General features: G+C 32.9%; 1 protein-coding gene across 48 annotated transcripts in view; it reads right to left on the reverse strand.

The window, feature by feature from the left end:
* The window catches only part of ADGRL3 (adhesion G protein-coupled receptor L3), an 860,164-nt gene that overhangs the window by 477,257 nt on the left and 369,300 nt on the right, over positions 1 to 13,607 (reverse strand). The window lies entirely within an intron of this gene.

The raw sequence follows: 13,607 nt of genomic DNA on the forward strand, positions 1-13,607 counted from the left end.
GTAGAACTAATGCTTGCTATTTATTTTAGAAAATGGAGATTCGTTTGGAGGAAAAGTTATATTTTCCTTTAGCTCCTCCCCATACTCTTCCCCACTGTCAACAGGTAATTAGTTACCCATGTGGAGACCTCCCAATTAGAATTTTCTTCACAGAAACAGACGTGTGTGTTCTCCCGCTCCTCTTTTCATTTTACTCTGAAAATTTTACTCAGGTAGTATCACACTATACATATTGTTTGATATTTTGTATTATTTTATTTATAAATGTAATGATATATGATGGAAATCTTTCCATATCTGGATATTGTTTCATTCACTTTTAATGGCTACATCTCATAAATATATAAGTTATTTAACTGGTCCTATGCTCATGGACATTCTGAAAGGTCTTGGTGTTTTTGTGTCATAATACTGCAAGGAAGCCTAAACCTATCTGCGCACCTTGGCTGTAATATATTTGAGAAAACCTAATTATCCAAATACATTTTAAGGTACATTTCTAAAAAATGAAATTGATGAATCAAGAGGGCAATACATTTCAAATGTGGCAAATATCAATAGATTTCAAATAAACTTGAAAATGAATACTTTCTACCAACAATACTTTCTTTTTCAAAACTAAATATTATCAATTCCTTTAAGCTTTGTCAATTTGATAAAGAATGATATAATATCTTTAACTTGTACTACTTTACTTGTACTGTGGAATATATTTTCATATGTTTATTGACCTTTTGTATTGCTTTTATTTGTGAATGGCTTGCTTACATTTATGTAAAATTTGCTGTTATAAAAGTTTTTTGTATAAGAAAAATAAACATTTGTCCTTTATATTTATGAGAAACACACTTTTTCTAGCTTGATGTTTAAGTTTACATGTTTGCTGGACATATATATTTAATTTTTATACAGAAAAGGTCTGCCTTTTCCTGTCAAGTTTAACAGTTTCCCTCTCCAAGATTGTGAACATAATCACTACATTATTGGAAAAGAGTCAAATGTTAAGTTATGATAACTCAACAAATCTTCTTTTAGAAGCATGTAATTTAAATTTTAAATGAAGCGTTTACTAACTGTCAAATAAGTTGATTTCCACACTAAGAGAATCAGTTATAGAGAAACATACATGATAGCTTAAATTTGCATTTATAGTTGATTAACTCACTAATGTGCACATGCACAAAAGACATGTATTTAAACAAATATGTGCTTCTCTTGTGGCTTTTTTACGAAGCATGAAATGTGAAAAGAAGGGAGGAGAGAGGTAGGGAGGTGAAAAATGGAGGGGCAAAGAAAGAGAAAACATGTAGCTATAAATATTTTCTCTTGAAGTTTAGAGAAAATATTGATTTGGTTTATGAAACATATCTATAATTTAAAAGTTGAGAGAGATGTTGGTTTTTACCTCATTTGTATGATATTTTTGAAAAAGTAGGACTGTACCATAGACCCTAGGCAAAACTTCTTAGCAGGTTAACAGGTCACTTGAAGTTATTCAAGCTGCACTGCACAGTTAATTCCATTCTGGTTGGTGTTCAACATTTTATTTCTCTCTCTCTCTCTTTCTTTTTTCTGTGCACACACATACACACACACCCACAGAAGAATCTAGCACATCCACAGCATTGATTGAAGAGAGTTAGCACAATTAAAGGTTGGTTATAATGTTACTTTTAAAGTTTGTTCTTGTGTCAACACTTAGCAAGGTACTCTCACAATGGACACTGAATTTGTGATGTGTGCATTTCTGTTGTCCCTAAAATAAAATTCTTTGTTTATCACTCAGAAATTGGATGCTTATTTAAATCTGAAGTCCTTTTCAATACTGAGATGCTATTTTCATGGATATAGACATTTTCATTAGTGTATTTAAAGTCTTATATAATAGAATCATTGAATTAAAAACAGGACTTTGGTCAATTTAAATGCAATCATAGAGGTGTTTTTGTTTTTGTTTTCACAAAAGGTCCTTAATATCAGAATTCCCAGAATGTTTTAGAGTAAACTTTTATACATTTATTAAGAGACAAATTGTTTCTTAACTTTTATAACCATTTTATAAAAAATCATATTGAAACTGCTTCCAAACATTGGATTCATCTAGCTATAGTATGTTGACTAAACCAGTCAATTAAGTTTTTTTAAAAAAAGGTTAATGTAACAAAAAAAAAAAACAACAAATAAGCAAAAGCATTTGTTTCAGTAAGTGGGGAATTTGGTTTATTAAACTCATGGGTCAGTTTTGTCAAAACCTTGACATAGCTTTAATCTGGGTCTTCACTGTTAAAAATATGATTTAGTACCAGACACTAGGCAGTTGCAAAGTCAGTTAATATGTCGGGGTCCAAATTTTCCATGTATCTTTTGGACTTGTAAGAATGATTCAAAAGTTATGGATATGGCAATTTTTATGGAGTACCAGAGTTTGTGTATGCTTTCTTCCATTGAATGTATAATTGCATTTATATCATCAGTAACCCAGTGACAAACTGCACTCCATAAATGATGGATACTTTGTTTACGGGAATTTGTTAATGGGAATGTATGGCTGGAAACTACTCTATAACATTATCTAATTAGCTATTTAAATTACTTTTAATTATGTTACTAACTGTTTTAATAGTAACCAAACTCCAAAGGAAAAAAAATGATTTTTGTTAAGAAAAGTTTTTTGCCATTCAGTTATCACGCTACTAACGGAAAGACTTGGTTAGAAGAGGAAAACACTAAAACATGGAAAATGCCAACAATTCAAATGCAGAGTAATGAGTCAAATAGTCTACTGCATGTTGTGCCAGGTTAACATTGCATTGGGCATTGTGGAGTGACTCATAACGTAATAATTTGGAGGAAAGAAGGCATATACATACCTTCTTATGCTCCTTACCACTTTTTTTTCATGAGGTAATATGTTATATCAAAGAATACAGTGTCATCTATTAGGTGTGTAATAGATATCTGCTGAATAAATTGGAAAAGTTTTAGATGTGAAATCTGGAAACCTTCTGCTTGGATGCCACACTATGGAACTACTCACTGACCATAGGACTGACTGAAGGGACATGAACTAATTAAACATCTCTGATAAAGATGTCAGAACCTCAGAAAGTTTCCAAAATTCATATCAAACATACAGCTAGTGAAAAGTGCTTTTGATCACATATTAACTGTGAGGAAAGCACATAAAATATAAATATCAAATAATAAAAGAAATAGCTCCCTATTCTTGCTCACTTGTTTTCCGCAGAAATTAATCCTATTCTTTACTTCTTTTCTGAAATTTTAGCCACTTCATTATTGAAACCTCTTGTCATTCTGTTTCCTTCTCCTTGGGCTCTCTCCCCTACTGATAAGCCTATTTGGTGCTTTTTGACTCGATATGCTATAAGGCCTTGATGAACTTGTGTGTGGTGGTAACTAAAGATACCAGACTAGGGATGGGAAGTCAGGAGGCTAGAAGTAGGTGACCAATCAAGAGTCAGGTGACTCCTCTTGGTCTCCAAGGACTGGGGTCAGAGACTTGCCAAGGTAACCCTAGGCTGTTAACTAGGGGCTTTCATAGAAGGGAATATTACTTTGGACATGAAATTATGGGACAAAACATATCAATAAGTAAAAGACTAAATATAGTCTAAGAGGCAAGTAGCCAATTAATTGGTTGAGGTTATAACAAATATAATTAATTCAGTTGAAATACGTTAAATTTAAGGTGTCAGGATATCTGCAAATGGTTAATAACCAGTTGGATTCATGAGTCTAGAATTCAGGAGTAGAATATAAGCTAAAATCATGTTAATATATAAAGTAGCCAAGTGAGTGTTTCTAGAGTAAGAGAAGAGGGATGAACAAAGAAGTTGAAATATCAGTGGTCACTGATGACTTGAAGAAGGTGCTCCTTAGTCATGGGACAGATACACAGAAGGTCATTTCATATCTATTCAAGGAAGATTTTGACTGTATGGACTAAATCACCTGCCATTGCACTAGGGGAAGGGAACGTAAATAATTACATGATAGATGAATCAAACATTTCTCTGTCTCTCCCTGGGCCAAGTCTTCAATGTCCTAGTCAAATCTGTTTTTTTTTTCATGCATTACTCTACATATTTAGTGATCCAGTCAAAAATGAGGGCTACACATTAATGGTAGACTGGTTAAAGAAAATATGGTACATATACACCACAGAATACTATGCAATCATAAATAGGAATGAGATCATGTCTTTTGCAAGTACATGAATGGAGCTTGAAGGCATTATCCTCAGCAAACTAACGCAGGAACAGAAAACCAAACACCACATGTTTTCACTTATAAGTGGGAGCTGAACAATGAGAACACATGGAGACAGGGAGGGGAACAACACATACTGGGGCCTGGGGGCAGGAGCAGGGGGAGGGAGAGCACCAGGATAAATAGCTAAAGCATGCACGGCTTAATACCTAGGTGATGGGCTGATAGATGCAGCAAACAACTATGGCACCATTTACCTATGTAACAAACCTGCATGTCCTGCACATGTATCCAGGAATTTAAAATTAAATTAAATTAAATTAAAAGAAAAAAATAATAAGAGCTACAGCCTAATCTCCATATAGCAGAGATGAAAATCTTCAGACTGCCCTATTTGTCTGTTTGCGACAATTATAAAAGCATCATCAAAATGGCTTATATTTATATTTATTTTCTATTTCCTTCCCTTCATATTTTGTTTACTCCAAATCCTATGTATTAAAAACAAAACAACAAGAAATCTATCAAAGAATTTTTTACAAAAGAATCAATAAGAAATGCAAATTAGAAGGCTATTTCATAGTAATAAAGATAAGAAAAGATGGTTGTTTTAAATAGGTAATGATAAAGAATGTATTTGATCAACGTTTAGGAACAAAAAATTACATGATTTGATGACTGACTGAACATGTAATGTAAGGGAGAGAGTGACAAGAATGGCTGCCAGGTTTCTGACATATAAGCAAATGGTTAGATTTTAGTGTCATGAGCAAAATTTGGTAGGAAGTTAAATATACAAGTCTATGAATCAGAAGAGTGATCTTCATCAATTTGAGAGTTAAAAGGTAGTGCTTAAAAATCACAGAAGTAGATAAGATAACCTAGGGAGGGAGATATTTAAAGAGGTCCATTTGAGTCAGGATAGGTAATCAAGAAAGCCACCATGTCCTGGAGACACAGCAACTATGGCCCTTTAAGAGCAATTCTTTCAGCATTCACATTATAGTCAAGTTCATTCAAAAAGAGCTATCTCTAGGAGGGAATTGTCCCATGGAGGGCATGCGCATTTTGATTTTACCTGTTCTCAAAATTACTCTTTGCTGATTATAATAGTGAAAAACACACCCCTGGATGGAGATTTAAGATGCTAATGAGACATGTAATGTATGAACAAGAATGTACAGCTACCGTGCATGTGCACCCAGAGGACCATCCAGAACATGCTTACTAGTAACAGCTCTTCCCACCCTCTCATGAATAATCATGTAAGGTGACTCCCATAAAGGGAGTTTTCCCAGTAACTGTGGCTGTCTCATCCTTATAAGCAGCCCTCTCTGAATCATCTCTCAGGGTGTACTGTCTATTCTGCACCTAACTTTCAAAATATTCTTTCTTCTTTGCTATAAATTGCTCCATGCTGCATCTCCATTGCTGTGTGTCTCTTGTTTAAATTCTTTAAACTAAGAATACAAGAACCGAACTTTCACAACAGCCATCAACACGTGGCAATTTTAAAATGTGCTCACAGTTCTTTAATACTCTTCCAGTATTCTTCCCTTTTCTCTTGAATGTGGATGTACTGAGTGACTCGCTTCTAAAGGACTTAGTGTGGTATAAATGAGTATGTGATTTCAGAGAGTAGTTCATTAAAAACACACTGCCACTTCAGCCTCCCTTCGGTCCCTCATTTTAGACAAAGCCAACTATCATATCTTGAGAGCACTCAAGCAGTCCCATGGAAAGGTCCAGGGAGCAAAGAACTGAGGCACCCAGGATGAACTTCGGACACACATGAGAGAGGCACCTTGGAAGCTGGTCTTCCATCCACCAGAAAGCCTTCCTTCAGGCAACTGCAATCCCATGAGAAACCCGGGGGCTATACCCAACTAATTAAACTACTCCTGGACTCCTAACCTACAGAAACTGTGTAAGATAATAAATGTTTATTGTTTTAAGCCACAGAGTTTTTGGCTATCCAATACAGCCCAGAACCAAGCCCGAAAGAATGTTTAAAGAATTGACACTGAAACTGTTAGATAGATATTGAAAAATTACCAAATAAATGAAAGAAAAATATTATGAATGATCATACAAATAGTCTAGCATTACCATCCGTTTGCTTAAACAGCATTTAGGCTATTAGTTTTTTATGGAAACGATGTTGAATTACTAATAGGTGCTAAAAACGATTTTTTGCCCCTGCATCTCACTGATCATACGAAAAAAAGAGCTCTTTTGAAAATTAAAAAATAAAAATGAAACAGATTTGATTCCTCTGAGGAAGAAGTTAATTAAACTATTTGTAAGTCAAGGCTAATGATTCTAAAAGAGTTTCTTAATTATAGATATGAACACTTACATATCTGAAAGTGGACATGATTCTACTTATTGGCAATGCCTTTGAAAAACATTTCATTACTTAAATGCTGCCAAAAAGTAAATATTATCAATTTTAAGTTTCAGCAGAGCTTTTGACATAATTTTCTTAAATACATGTATTTTCTCTGTGTCATTTTACATGCCAACACATTTATCTGAGTTTTAAGAAATGTGCTCTGAAAATCTAATCCAAAACACTTGGCAGCAAAAACAACACTGGTAACCAAAAGAAATAACCCATCATCTACTTTCTTTAAAAGAACACATGCTCTCAGTAAGCTTCTAATACACTGAATTCTAACAATTCTATTTCAAAAAAGAATACATATAATTGAAATGGCATTTTAGAATTTAACTAAGTGTAACAAAGTGACAATTAAAAAAGAATAACCAAAGACAACTATGTTCTGAGGTCAAAAGAAAAGCATGAAATTCAGATGTTTTAATATACAATTTCTGAACTTATAGAAAAAAGTTCTAATGAGTGGTACATCATCAAACAATTAAGCAGCTATTCTTTTGACTTACGGAGCTTCATCATGAACCTCATCCTTTTTGAGGGCACATACACAAAGCTGTGACCTTCAAATGAAATCGTCTACCTGAGGATTGCCTAAAAAAGCAGCAAGTGTGTAAATAAATGCATTTCATATCTACTTACTATAGCATTTCAACATTTAATAGAAATCACTTTCCACATTGTCTTCCAATTCACGAGAAATAACATTTCTAAAACTTTGTCAAATTTCACATATCACAATTTTCCCAATCTTCTAAATGTCAAAAATTCCAAACTGGCTGTTTAACATGTTCTTAAGAGTAAGAACTGTAATTTCAAGATAAGCAAGAATCCACTAAAAAGAATTATTTGGTTCAAAAGAAATGTTTTAAAATATGCCAATTTAATTCTAAATGCATATTGATCCCTTACAACGTGGATGCTGGGAGTTATTACACATAAGACATGGGTGTCATCTGAAGTCTCCCTTCACATTAGGTATTATCTCAGGCCTAGGAGTGGTCCTATATGGGATGAAGTTCCAAGAGTCGAAAAGAAGCTTCAGAGTTAACACATGAAATCAAGGAAATGATAAAACTTCATGTATATGAACAAGCTCCCAAAGGCAAGGGATGTTACTCATGATTAACAAGACCAGAAGGGGGAAAGTTCAGAGCAGGAGAGAAGAGATAGGCCGATGACCCAGAAGATGGATAGTAAGAATCTTTCTGTCTCCATGGGTCTCTAGAAGCTTGTAGTTGGAGAAAGAATGAATACATGCCTATGCAAAGCTTAAAACATTATAAAGCAGAATGATGTGGAACAGATAAAAAGTAAGAATTTCAGAGAAATCAAATAAACATGTGCTAGTGTGCTTAAAAAAGATTTCTCGAATGATGAAGATTTGAGTTGGTCTTTAAAGATGAAACAATATGTATGGATATCGGAGAGGGGATAGTAAAATACTTCAGGCAAAAAATCTGAGCAATGAAGGGTGTATTTACAAGGGAGGTAGGAATAGAAGTGAACAGAGAAAGCCTTAAAATTAGACACAGAATATAGCTCAAATTAGTTAAAGCAATAAAAGATTATGATATAATATAATGACATAATAAAGAGATTTATCAAATTAATCTTAAAAATTATTAGCAAATAGATTATTTAAACAGATTAGGGTTAAAGGAAAGAGAGTGTGGGTATTAATGAGGAAGATACTGGAATGAGCTATTTAGGGCAATATGACAATGGTAATTGCTAAAATTTATCAAGTGTTTTTCCTGTACTGGTGCTTTAAAAGTATCACTTTATTTAAAATTCCCAATGATAACAGTTTAGAAAAATTATGATCCCCATTTACCAAATCGTGGCTTAGACAAAGATAGGAAGAATAGAAGGCATGAACTACAAAGTCATAGAGATAAGATGCAATAACTCTCCTTGGGTGTCACACACAGAGAAAACAGGAAAGGGAACTTCTTTTAGGAAATGTGTAAGGAAATACAAGAATATCACACCAATAATCAGTTGTATAATCTTTATGGTTTCCCATTTCATTAGTGAAGTGAAATCTAATTCCTGAATATGAAATGTAAGTTAAACGTTCTATTCAATTTATTGTGCTTGGCAGGAACTTTTTTTCTTAACAGCACAAAACATAATATAATTTTAAGAATTCTTTACTAACTAATATACTATAAAAGTTAATATGAATCTTTGTATAAAAATCTACTGTACTAATATAGAAAATCATTACTTCCACTTTAAAATGTGACATTCATTGTCAAATTTGTTCATTACCCTTTTTTTTTCTTTTTTTTTTTAAGAGACAAGCTCCCACTCTGTCACCTAGGCTGAAGGGCAGTAGCATGATCATATGTCACTACAACCTCGAACTCCTGGTCTCAAGTGATCCTCCCACCCCAACCTCCTTAGTAGCTGGAACTACAGCCATGCGCCACCATGCCTGGCTAATTTTTTTTTTATTTTTTGTAGAGACAGTATCTCACTATGTTGCCCAGCTAGTCTCGAACTCCTGGCCTGAAGCAATTTTCCCACCTCTGCCTCCCAAAGTGCTAAGATTACAGGGGCAAGCCACCTCATCTGGCCTCAGTATACTTTCATAGCAGTATATAAACATCAATATTCTTTATTGCAAATCAACAAGTACAAAGTTTATGTTATTCTTATGGTGGAGCCAAGAAAATTTGTAATCATGCAGATTTTAACAGAAGAGACTTAGTGAAGAATAAAACAAGTTTTGAATGAATGGAGGTCACAGTTAAAACTATACAAAATTTTAATTTTGAAGGAAAGGAGTTATTAAGCAACAAACAAATGCCTCACTGCACTATACATGCTTTTGAGAAATGCACAATCTATTCACATTCTTCCCTTCCCTCCCTCATCCCCCCCATTTCCCTAACACACACATGCACACACACACACTCTCTCTCTCACACACACACACATACACACACACACACACACACACACAATTATTCACTGGAAAGGACAAAGAGCTTTCAGTGGCATATAATTTTTGTTTTGTTTTGTTTTGTTTTGTCCCTAGGGAAAGTAATACTAAGGCTTTTCTTTCTAATTCTGAAGCATAAATCTTCCACAACAGAGACATTGTAATAACTTCTTTGGTAATACCTTCAACATTGAAAAACATGTACAACAATATTTATACATCCATTATCCACAAGCTTTACAATGACTTTGGAATGGAAAATATTCCCCTTTATTCACCCATTCAGAATTGGACTATTGCTGTCTACATAATCCACCTGAGATTAGAACAATAAACCTAACGTAAACAGTGTGACCAAATTTGTATTTTCACATTGTTATGTTTTCTAACTAAATTTTCGGAGTGCATGTTTGTAGCAACTAGAAGTTGATATGTATTCCACTAGAGTATATTTGTTAGGAATAAGTCTGCAAATTGACTATGCTGCTTACAAAAATCAAATGCTTATTCTTTATTTTATTTCCAGTGAAACTTTCATTAACAGTGTTTCCAAATATATTTTTATTAAGAAGTTGACTGCACGCTAGATGCTAAATGTAAATTCCCACTCTAAAGACAGTGAATCTCTACTTGTTATATCGGTAAATGAGGAATGCATTAACCAACCAAGTCTCTAAACCTATGAAAGCCCAGATCATTGCCAAATGCTAGAAATGTGGGACAGGAAGACTAGCCAGTTTGTTTGTTCATAAATTCTAATGACAGTTTTCTTCCCAAAGCACAAAAAATAATCAGGATGTGATAGACTAGCCAAAATGAAACCATCAATTCTAGGCAAAATATACCCTCAAAACCAAGGAAAAGCCCCATATCGTATGCTGGATAATGCTGGACACTAGTGAAGACCTTTTGAGTGAAAATGAAATATGTAGCCGGTTTAGAAAGAAACTGTCACCTCTCCCAAGCTTTGCAGCAAAACCATCAGAAATATTCTGAATGAACAAGTTTTTATGGTCTAAGAGGAGTAACAACAACAGTAATATTCTGAAAGGACAAAAACCAGCTCACACACTTAACTTTCTAAAGCTATATGAATTGACTTCAAAAACCACATAAAGAAATCACAGGAAACAGGTGAAAAGGCTTTACCAAGGATTATATGTTGGAAAACTGTCATGAAATGACACAGGGCACGTAAAGCACTCTATTATATTTGTTCAGCTCAACCACAAAATACACCATTGGGGTTAATAAAACACATTTTCCCTCCTACAAAAAAATCAATAGAAAGTCTTTATAAAATACATTTTTCAGGGCCACACAGCTAGTTTCTAGACTAGATTAAAGTAAAGGTTCTGGATTTCTACACATATGTTTCCTCAATTCATTAAACATATAATTAAACACAAGTTGTGAAAGAAAAATGAATTTTCAAAATGGTGGTTGAGAAATACATATTCTGACATTCCTGACTGATAAATATCAACCCTTCACCTCAGTGATTAACTTCATTAATTTGTCCAACAAATAAAAATTGAGCACCGTTTGAGGTGGGTGAGTATTCAGTGGTCAATAAAACATTGTTTCATCAGTTTATGAAATTCACAAAGTAGATGGGGGCAGGAGATAAACATTAAAAATGAATAAATACATAATAACATTTAAATAACCCCAAAATGTCCACAAGAACTATGATGGAAAAACAAAACAAAATATGATACCATGAGACAACATACCACAGTTTCATCCATAGGTCACCTGTCTCCGTATCTGTCTCTGGCTCTCCCAAGAAAATGGGGGTATCCAAAATGATTTTAAACAAGAGTATTTTTAAAATTACTAGAACACGAATTTAAAATCTCATAAAGCATCTGTTCTCTATGTTACTCAAAATAAATTATTTCATTAAGTCTTGCTAAAACTCTTATTAGAGGAAGCTGAAAACATATTATTAAAAACAGACATTTACTTGAATCAATAAGTTATTGAAGGAGAAAGTAGAAAGGATGATTAAATTCTCAAATGGCTTTCTGTGATTCAAACCAAAAAAGAATAAATGAGGGGATAAACTGCATTCCTTTTTCTGCTTCAATCAAACCACATCACGTTGCAAAAATATTCAAATACAGATGGTTAAGAAAAAATCAACTGACATTTTTAAAGAGATTTTTAGTTCTTTAATTCAATTGATGTAAAAGATAATATTCCCGAGAAAGCAGCTGTAAAATGATGATTGCAAACATTAATAATAATATATAAGCCTTCTAATATTAATAATAAATAACATACTAAAATTTTCTCATATAAATTAGCCAATTTCTCTATTTCTAAAAAATTTACATGAGCAAAAACAGTAAATCCTAAAATTATCATTTCAGGATTACAAAGTGAAATGAACATTGTTTTTAATGAAAGAATCCTTTCAATGCCTAGAAATGTACCCCAGCTTCAAGAAATACATCCATCATTAGAAATATATTAATTCAAAATTGTTTTGTATGTCAACCCATCTTCCTGTCAAACCATATTGATTCATTGAGTTTAACTTTAATTATATCATTCTGATCATCTATTTTCATATTTACTGACAACTTGGCTGTGCTCTAGTATCTCCAAGATTCTTGTCTGATGTTGATTATTGTTGATATTTTTCTACCCTTTAAATAAGATTCTGTCATTAACATTTGTAATAAAATATTTTTTCAATTACCTTGCTCACTGTATTTAGACTGTAAGTTCAGAAGGCATTTTGCCAACATTTTACTATTTCAAAATTAACATTTCTACTTAATTAGTAAGGTTCTAAAGTGATAAATTAATAAATTTTTATGAATGATAGTTACATCCACATACATTATTGCAGTTATTTTATTTATTTATGCTGGATTTCTCAATATATGCAAGATGTTAAAAAAGCACACACACAAATATACACAGATGCACATATGGCTGCTTTACGAAAAATGTGCATTTTTAATTATCTTTCTAGTAATGCTGATGGTTTAGTTTAGGTCTGATGGAGTTGCACTCTTTCTCTTAGTTTGAGTTGAAGCAGACATTTATGGTGACTGGATAGGTGTAAATGCCCTAGTTATAAAACAGGTTGAGTGACAAAGGCCTTTTGGTTTGAGAATGAAAGTATTTCCCTTTAATCAAACAATTTTAAAAATAAACTATGAATGTATTTTTCAACATTCTTCATTTTTATTGTCTATACACTCAAATGGTCAAAGTTTTGTATTGCTTTTTTGCCACTTGAGCTTTCAAGAAAGAAAGGTTAGCGGTTGTTAAAGTCAAATACCATTCCATAATAAAATGGGAATAATATCCAGTATTTCACAGTCACTATGCTTTCTCTGATTGTTACATATGTCTAAGCCTGTAGCACAGTGAACACAATTTAGTAGCCTTATTTATTGAATGTAGGTCAATAAGAAGTATTTTTCATTTCATTCTTTATATTTATCAGTTTTGATTGAATGGCCTTCTTGTCCAAAGATGCTCCAAAGACACACAAAAGAAGATATTCTAGTTGACAAATTGATGGCAAATATGAATTAATGGATTTCTATTTTGCTAAAAAAATAATTTAATATTACATGAATATCAATTTAGAAAAAAACTGTTACATCACATTAGGAACAGAGTGGGATTACCTGAAGGGAATAATGGAGAGGGGGAAGCATTAGAAATTAGATATATGTTCTCACAATCATTCACTGATTCAATGTGCATTAAATGTCTATTTAGCATTTATGAAATAAGTTTAAGCATTTGAAAGATGGAAAATGAAAATAAATATTTTCTCTATAGGGAGCCATGGCTAAGATGAATGCAGATATATTTAAAATCTGTGTACTTCAATGATGATAACACAAATTCAATTTGGCGACTTCATAATTCTAATTTGGAAAAAAGGAAAAATATGAAACTTTCCAGAATATTCAAAATTATATAATATTACGGCCAATATAAGCAACATACACATTATATTTAATGGGGTTATTCTTTCAAATACAACAGAAT

Source organism: Gorilla gorilla, chromosome 3 (assembly GCF_029281585.2).
Source record: "Gorilla gorilla gorilla isolate KB3781 chromosome 3, NHGRI_mGorGor1-v2.1_pri, whole genome shotgun sequence".
NCBI classification, from domain to species: Eukaryota; Metazoa; Chordata; class Mammalia; order Primates; family Hominidae; genus Gorilla; species Gorilla gorilla.